This window comes from Neomonachus schauinslandi, chromosome 2 (assembly GCF_002201575.2).
Source record: "Neomonachus schauinslandi chromosome 2, ASM220157v2, whole genome shotgun sequence".
NCBI classification, from domain to species: domain Eukaryota; kingdom Metazoa; phylum Chordata; class Mammalia; order Carnivora; family Phocidae; genus Neomonachus; species Neomonachus schauinslandi.
In genome coordinates, this window is record NC_058404.1 from 116798195 (window position 1) to 116807673 (window position 9479).

Here is a 9479-nt window from a genome sequence, read left to right on the forward strand (position 1 = left end):
CTTTAACAAATTTTTAAGTGCATGATACAGCACTGTTCGCTAGAGGCACATATTGTATAGCAGATCTCTAGAACTTGTTCATCTTGCATAACCGAAACTCGATCCCTGTTGAACAGCAACTCCGCATTTCCCTCTTGCCCCTCCCAGCCCCTAACCACCACCATCTCTTCTTTTTCTGTGAGTTTGACTATTTTAGATAATTCACATATGTGGAATCATTCAATATTTGTCCTTCTGTGATTGGCTAATTTCCACTTAGCACAACATGCTCAGGTTCATCCATGTAGTCACATATCACAAGTTTTCCTTCATTTTAAAGGGGAAATAGTACTCCCCTGTATACATATATACCACATTTGCTTTATCCATTCGTCCACTGATGGACATCTAGGTTGTTTACACATCTTGGCTGCTGTGAATAATGCTACAATGAACGTGGGTGTGCAAACATCTCTCTGAGATACTGATTTAGTTTCCTTCAAGTCTATACCCAGAAGTGGGATTGTTGGATCATATGGTAGCTCTATTTTAATTTTTTGAGGAATCCCCATACTGTTTTCCATAGGGGTTGAATCATTTCACATTCCTACCAATAGGGTACAGGTGTTCCAATTTCTCCAAATCCTCGCCATCCCTTCTCTTTTATCATTTTGATGATAGTCATCCTAACAGGTGCAAAGTGGTATCTCCTTGTGTTGGGCCAGTTTTATGAACTGCTTTCTCTTCTAGCCCATTCCACAAGCCTTCCAAAGAACAAATAAGCAATATTCACCTAAAACATTAGTCCTTAATACCTTTTGGGTCACAAGAGCACTTGGAGAATCTGATGAAAGACTTGGGACCCCTTAGCCAGAAAAATGCACACATACCATAAATAACACAAATTGTTTCTTGGGATGATGGGCCCCTGATACCTATTTATAAACCCCAGTTTAAGATCACTTGCCCTAAATTAAGCTGTTCTCTGGCTTTCTCGATATCTAAAGATTTAATTCAGTGATTGGCAAGTTTTTCCTCTAAAGAGAGAGTACATATTTTTGACTTTGGGGGCCAGTCTCATTTGAAACTACTCAACTCTGCATTTGTAGTGCAAAACCAGCTACAGAAAATACATAAGTGTGGTGCCTGGGTGCTCATTCATTTAAGTGTCCTACTCTTGGTTTCAGCTTAGTCATGATCTCAGGGTCGTGAGATCAAGCCCTGTGTTGGGCTCCATGCTCAGTGGAGAGTCTGCTTGAGATTCTCTCTCTTCCTCTCCCTCTGCCCCTCACCCCAGTCTCTCTCTCTCAAATAAATACATAAATAAATAATAAATAAAATCTTAAAGAAAATGCATAAACAAGTGAGTATGTGTTCTGATAAAACTTTATTCGTAATAACAGGCAAAGGGCTGGTTTTGGCCCTTGGATACAGGGTCATGAGTGGCAATCCATGAATTAATTCTTTCAAAAAAATTGGGTGGATTACAGTAGTTATGAACTGGGAAACTTTTGAACACATGCACGTGCACACACACACACACATATGCGTGTGCACGCGCTATGAAAACCATACCAATCCACTGTAAAAGAGCAGGAGCTGCTGTATCTCCTTTCCTCTGGAATGCCTAGGATGGGATAAGAAACCACTGAGATGATCCTCTTCTCCCATTCTATTTGATAATAATCTTTTATTTGCTTCTGATGGCAACTGATGTCTTCTTTCAGTTGTTTTGGAACATCATCAGAATGATCCATTAGTGCTTCTTACCAGTGACATAAATTTATAGTACATTTTAATTTATGACTGGGGAGATAGGAACACACTCAGGATTTTGTCTGCATTTCTCTCTGCCCACATTCCACATGTCTTCTTAAGGACAACAGGCCTCTTTAAGGAACCTGTTCAAGATTCCATCCTATGGTCTATTTTTTATTACTGTGTTTCTAAAATTTGGTCTTGGAAAGCACACTTGATGACATACACAGTAAAGACCTCCCAAAACTATAGCAATCTGAGTTTAAATTCTATACAGTAAACACATATTTAAGAGTCATTGAAAGAAAAAACTTGCAAGCACCTTGCTGATAGCTGCCAGCAAGTCTTCATGAAGAATAAATACTGTCAGACTAACCTGATATATTAGGATAAAAGTCCCAGGTAGATCAAGAAAAAGAGATGGTTCTAATTTATCTTGGCTTTAGGAAGGTTAGGTAATTCAGTTGCATGAGGCAATAAATTTAGAAAACACGGTCCAGACAGCATAACTGTTAGGTGAGAATACAAACTGCTAGAAGGTTAAAAAAAAAAAAAAAACAAGGTGTTTTTCAAAGTCAGTTAGGAGCCTAGATTTTTTTTTTTTAAGTTTTCTCACCAGCCTAGCTAAAGAAATAAAGGAGCCAACCCAGACAGTGTCTTCAAGTCTTCAAAAAATGCACCTTGGAAAAGTAATTCAAGAAGAAATGGAAAATATGAATATACCAATAATCATCAAAGAAATGTAATGAGCACCTCCTCCTTTTGTTCTGTCCCCAAATATACTACATGGTTTTATAAGCCAACAAGCCAAGCATTCAAGAAAGACAATCCTAATTTTATAAAAGCAGTTCTAGAGAACACAAAAAATATTTTTCAAAATCAGTCAGTGGTGCTAGAGGAGTCTTGATCTTCCTACCCAAACCGGATCAGGATAACATCAGAAAATGACAATAGCACTTATGAACAAAGATGATAAAATTAAAAATGAAATCTTAGTAACTGGAAGAATACTTATCTTGAGCAATTTAAATTTTTCCCTTTAACATTAGAAAATAAATTAATGGAATTAGCCTCACTAACATATGAGGAGAAAAACCAGATGTTCACCTCAGTGGATAGAGAAAAAGCATTTGCTAAAATCAGCAATTTGTGTATGATAAAGCTGTATATGAATTGAAGGTAACTACCTTGTTCATATACAGCACCATGTTCAGGAATAAGAAGACTAGACATTGTTAAGAAGTTAATTCTTCCCTAAGAAACCTCTAAATTCAATGCAGTTCCAATAAGCCTTTCTCATGGACCACGACAAGCAGATCTTAAATTTTAGATGAAAGAGCAAAAGGGCAGGAATAGCCAAGACTATTTTAAGGAAGAAGAACAAGGCAGGGCCTTCCTCTGCCAGACATCAAGACTTAGAAAGTTTTAGATTATTAAGGGAATAATTGGCATTCATTATTCTGTTCAGATCACCTACTTCTTTCTATAATGCATCCAAGATTTTCACCAAAGGAGGAGGTGGACATTGGGCTAGGTTTGGAAGGGAGTGTTAGAAATATTGAAAGACTTAGGAAATGAGACTCAAAAGTTAAAATTAGGACTGTTCAGTCTGATGCTAATTCTGACAATGCTATACAAACAGTAATAAAGAAAACGTAGGTTAAAAGTCATACTTTTGAAGTATATTCGAATTTAAAACAAGGAAAGTTAGTTCATAGCTGTTATTCTTTTCCACTTACATAAGCACCTGAGATGCATTTTAAATGTAGCCTGAAGAATTTGGCTAAAATGGAATTTCCTTGAGGTGAGATATGGAAAATACACTAAAGATTTACTGAGAGAGAAGGTACGATCTCTTGTTCTGGTATCTTAAAAAAAAAAATCAGATTGACTTTAATCTGTCAGGAAATTTGGGAGTTTAATTTACTAAAGGTGTTGAAATTCATAATTTAGCTACGTAAACTATTTCTAGTACGATTCTAGAAATAAGGTGCAGATGCTCTCTTAGGGTGAGACGGAGGGGAAATCAATCTATCTTAATTTACATGCATTGTTTCCTCTCTCCCCACACCTCCTCTCACTTCTCCAAATACACACACAGATGCTTTCCCAAAGTAACTGCTCTTAATTCAGCAGCAAACATGCCTTCAAGTAGTCAGACATCTACTCAGAGTCTCGTTGTCATCACTCCGCTTTGTGGCAGTTCTACACTCAAAATTTAATAAGAGGGGTGCCTGGGTGGCTCAGTTGGTTAAGCGACTGCCTTCGGCTCAGGTCATGATCCTGGAGTCCCGGGATCGAGTCCCGCATCGGGCTCTCTGCTCAGCGGGGAGTCTGCTTCTCCCTCTGACCCTCCTCCCTCTCATGCTCTCTGTCTCTCAGTCTCTCTCTCTCAAATAAATAAATAAAATCTTTAAAAAAAAATGTAATAAGGGACAGACAGTTGCCATTTAGCCAGGAATGTACTATGTATTTTTAGTCTCATTAAATTCAAAGTAAACTGTAGATGATTTATGAAGGATTGAATATGAATAATAGACAGGATTAAATCAAAGAAGGAAACAAGATGACTTTAAAATTTGCAGTGAAATAAATTTGATTATGTATAAAATTCACCTTTATTACTATTATAGTCAACTCCAAGTTGATTAAGTATATAAATCAGTTTTAACTATCTGTGGTAAATTTTTACCCCTATCCTGGATTTCCTTTCCTATCTAAGAAGTTCTAGCTTCCTTTTCCTAATTACTGAGAACTTCTTATGGGATATGGTTGTTGTTCTTAACAAAATATGTGCCGCATTCCAAAATTATATGCCGCATTCCAAAATTATATGGGGCTATCTATTATTCTCAGATAATTGAGTGAGCTCTTCTATACAAAGGAGTAAGCATCATACAGGAAAAATAGTCTGTGGGACTCCAAGGCTTTGCATATGCTCCCCTTTTGACTGAAATGCAGGCAGATGGTGAGAAATGATCTGTGACTGAGCCCAGTTGTCAGATATGTGAATAGCAAGCTCCTCTTTTCTCATTGAAACAGCTCTAGTGACAGAGAAATGACATCCCACTGTTTTAGTTCTTTATGGTCATTCAGTATCACTTACAGATATTTATTAAGCACCTTGTTTGAGCTATCCTCTGTGCTGGGGCAGGTTTATCATGGAAAATATCAAACTAACATTTGTTGAGCACTTTATCTCCTTAAGCACATTCCCTTTTGCTCCATGGACAGGGAAATAACTTACCAGTGTCTTCTTCATAAAAACTATTCAGATGACATAGGCAGTAACTGTCACTTCTTAGTCTTCATTAGCACTGGATTTGCCAAACATATCTTAAAATATTAAACAAAACAAAGACAATACAAACCAAAACAATACAAAAGTCCCACATGCCTGATGCCTGAATATGTGTCTGCAGAGGAGAAAGGGGAACCTTATATGTATTTTTACCCCACATGGATGGTGTTAAAATATAATATTCATTCTGTAAATATTTACTGAGTTCTTACTACGTGCCTGAAGCTGGATTAATACTGAAAGGATAACGGTGGATAAAACAGCCTGCTTGGGGCTTAGATTCTACTGAGGAACACGTAATAAACATACACAAATGTATCATGGGGAGACAGAGGCACTGGAAGAGGCCAATTCAGATTAGTCGAACAGAAAGCCTTGTTCTAGGAGGTGCCACCAGCTGACACAGTATCCTACTCACATTATATAAATTCTCAGGATCCTCTGGATCAGCCATCCAGCAAATATTCTCCTCTGTTTGTTGCTGAATTTTGCATTTTCTTACTTGACTATAAACTGTTGTTACTTGGGTCACATAAACTAGACCCAAAAGCAAACAAATACAAATGAACAAAACCTGGCTTCTTTAGAGCACTATGAAAAAGCAAATAATGATTCTTTTATTGTAAATATTGAAAAAAGATTCTAATATTTGGCTAATTCTTTAGTGCAGAACATTGAATTCTGTTACATTTTCACTTCCTTTAGATCAGTGATACCTAGTGTTATTTGAGGTCATGGATCCTTTTGAGAATCTAATTAAAACTATGGTCCCCGTCTTTAGGAAAATACTTGTCTGTTTTGATCTACGGGGCATAATTTTAGGAGAAGTTCAATTTTCTCTGTGTCTCAGGTCACAAACCTTTTCCCTGACCACCCAAAATAAAATTTACCCTATTACACGTCAAAATGTATTATAAGATGTAATAATTTAGTGAGTGTGATTCTGGTACAAGAATTCAATAGAAGTAATACAAGTGAAGAAAGTCCCAAGTATGCTTAGTTCACTAAAGGCATCTCAAATCGATGGAAAAGTTGGATTTGTATAATGGTATGTGAAAGTAACTAATGTGAAAATAAATATTAGATTTCTACCTCAAACCATCCACCAGAAGAAATACTTGCTGGGTTACAGATTCAAGTATAAAAAGTAAAACTACTGAAGAACTAGAATACCAAATATATAGGTGGATTTTTTTTTTTATCACTGGGTGGGAAAAATCTTTCTAAGCAGAAATCACAAGGAAAAGAGTGACATTTGTGACCAAATGTGTATTTTTAACTTTATAATAGCAAAACAAAAACACCTTCCTCCATAAAAGCCAACTTAAAAAATCACAATGCAATAAAACTTTACTAATATTTATAGGAAAGACAAAAGTATCAGATGAAAAATGAGTAAGAAATATGGACACAATACTTGGCCTCAAAGCAAGAGCTCAATACATGTGTTGATTAAATTAATAAATGGATGAATAGGCAATTCACAAAATATAAATGGCCAATAACCATGTGAAAAGTATGCAATCACATGAATAACTTCAAGAATGAATATCAAAACAAAATAGCACTTTTGCCCATCAAATTGGCCAAAATTAAAAAAAAAATTGATAATGCTGTGTTGGTTAAGGGTTTAGGAAAATGAATAATTATATATTCCTAGGAGTAAAAACTCGTACCTTCCTAAAGGAATGTTTGGCATTACAGATCAAACACTTTAATATATAAGGCAGAATTTGCAAATCTGAAACTCCAATTAATAGAAGTTTCTCCAATCTTGTATAATAGAAAACAACTCCTTTCAGGTGTTTTCTGGAAAATTCCTTTCCAATAGTAAGTGTGAAAGGTCCACAGAGCAATGACAGGAAATGCTTATGACACATGCCTTCCCTCTTTGATTGATTCAATAAAATGCCCTACTCCAAGTCAATTGCATTCAGAATCTCCATTTCTAAACTGGAAGATGCAATAGCCTTTTCTTTCTGTTCTCTTCTTCCTTCTTTTGCCCTTCCTCCTCTTCTCTTCCTCTTTCAACTACATTGTTGGTGGTACATTACATTGCTGTGCAATTATCTGCAACCTCCTTCCACCAAGGCTATATACATCCCCACTGTGTTAAAACTCAGGAGAGGCTACGTAGTTTGCTTTAGTCAACAAAATGAGGGAAGTGAAATATATCAAATCTGCACAGAATCTTCAGTAGCTAGCTGATAGTTTGCCATGTCTGTTTCCTTTTCCATGAGACCAGCTATGTTCCTAATAGAAGCTTCTTGGTCAGGTGTGAAGATAATGTGGCGTAGAGTCATAACTGACTTGGATGGGTATGTACTATAAGTGAAAAATACATCTTTCTTGTGTAGAACTTCAAAAGGCAGAGAGATTTTGTTACTATAGCAAATCCCAGCTAATCCCGATAGGATTGCTAAGGAGCCTGAAATAGAATATAAGCTCTGCCAACTGCTTGCTGAGTTCAAATCTGGGTCTGCTCTTATTATGAAACACTGGCCTTAATTTCTATAAAATGAGATGACTAATGGCATCTAGTTCTTAGGGTCATTATGAGGATTGAAAATGAGTTATTATTTACAAAGGACTTAGAAGAGTGCCTAGCAAATATTAAATACTGTATTAGTGTTTGTTAAATAAATCTCTCTCTGCGTGTGCCTGTGTGTGTATAGAACAAAGTCTAGGAAGATGTAAAACAAAGTATTAACAGTGATTTAAAATTTTTTCCTTTTTTTTTTTTTTTAATTTTTTCCTTTTTATGTAGCCACGTCTTCTAGTTTTTCTTCAATAGATATGTATTTCTGGAGTATAAAAAAATATCTATTGAAAATGCCCAACTACTTTGCTTTGAGAATCTGCTTTTTAAAAATTGTAACTTAAAAAAAGCATTGCTCCCTCTTAATGATTTAATTATATCACTTCCACAGAAACATAGCTCTAATTTTATTATGAAAACCAATAGAAAAACAGGTGTATGTGGAAGTTCTATTGATGGCAATTTTTTTGAATCATGGAGTGGGTAACGCCTGTAGCCAAAATCTTGAGAATGAGATTTAATGTTTAATTATTGTTATTCACATACTATATCGCATGTGTGCTCTGAAAATATTTTGACTTCTAATATGACTGAAATGTCTCCCTAAAGAAGATAAAATTATTTAGTCATTAATAATTATACCTCTCTATCTCTGAGCCAGGCTTGAAAGTTAATGAAAGATGATCTCTGGCTTCAAATCTTACAACTGTGGGGGAGAGAGATCGTGAGGAGCAGCTTTGCTTTTGACAGACAAGTGTAGGGGTGAAACCAGGTCACTTACTGGGACTGTTGTCATTGCCAACAACCTTCCTGCTGCCTGCATCCAACCTCTTTTATTTGCCCTGGCGGAGAAGGAGCCTTGGAAAGGATTTACACAGAAAAATCGTGTCCTAAGGGCAGTCATTAACACCCATATCTATGACTAGCCACAGCCATCACAGCTGGAGAATTCCATGCCTGAGAACAATGGTGGGAAAAAGTGGAGTCACTTCCTTTTGTATTCTCGATACTTACCATAGGGGCTTTTTGGGTGGGGTGCTTTGAGTCACCTACGGTGGATGGAGAAGACTCTTCTGGACGGTGCACATTCTATAACAAGTAAATAACTCCAGAAAAGTTAGGACAGGCTTTCCTCAGGAGGTCAGGTCTAAGAGCAGAAGGATGAATGAGCTTAAGTTAATGGGAGGGGTAAGAGGAGGGTATTCTGGGTAGTGGGAACAACTTAAGGTAACAGCATCAAAACTATCAAATAATAAGTAAAACCAAATATCTATATTGAAAATTAGAAAATATTACTGAGAGTAATTAAAGAAGACATAAATATGTGGAAAGATATATTATGTTTATGGATTATAAGACTCAATATTGCTAATATGTTCATTTTCCCTAAATTGATCTAAAGATTCCAGACAATATCAAAAATCCCAGCAGGCTATTTTTTTTTAAGGAAATTGATAAGCCAATTTAAAAATTTATATGGAAATACAATGGATTTAGAACAGTTAAAACAATCTGGAAAATGAGAAATGAAATTGGAAAATCACCTAATTTCAAGACTTACTATAAAGTTACAGTAATCAAACAAATTAATGGAACAGACTAGACACCCCATAGGCTCATACACATACATCAGTTAATTTTCAACTGAGGTGCCAAGTCAATTCAATAGGAAGAGAAAAGGTTTTTTAAATAAATGGTGCTGGGCGCCTGGGTGGCTCAGTTGGTTAAGCGACTGCCTTCGGCTCAGGTCATGATCCTGGAGTCCCGGGATCAAGTCCCACATCGGGCTCCCTGCTCGGCGGGGAGTCTGCTTCTCCCTCTAACCCTACCCCCTCTCATGCTCTCTCTATCTCAGTCTTTCTCTCAAAGAAATAAATAAAATCTTTAAAAAAAAAAAAAAAA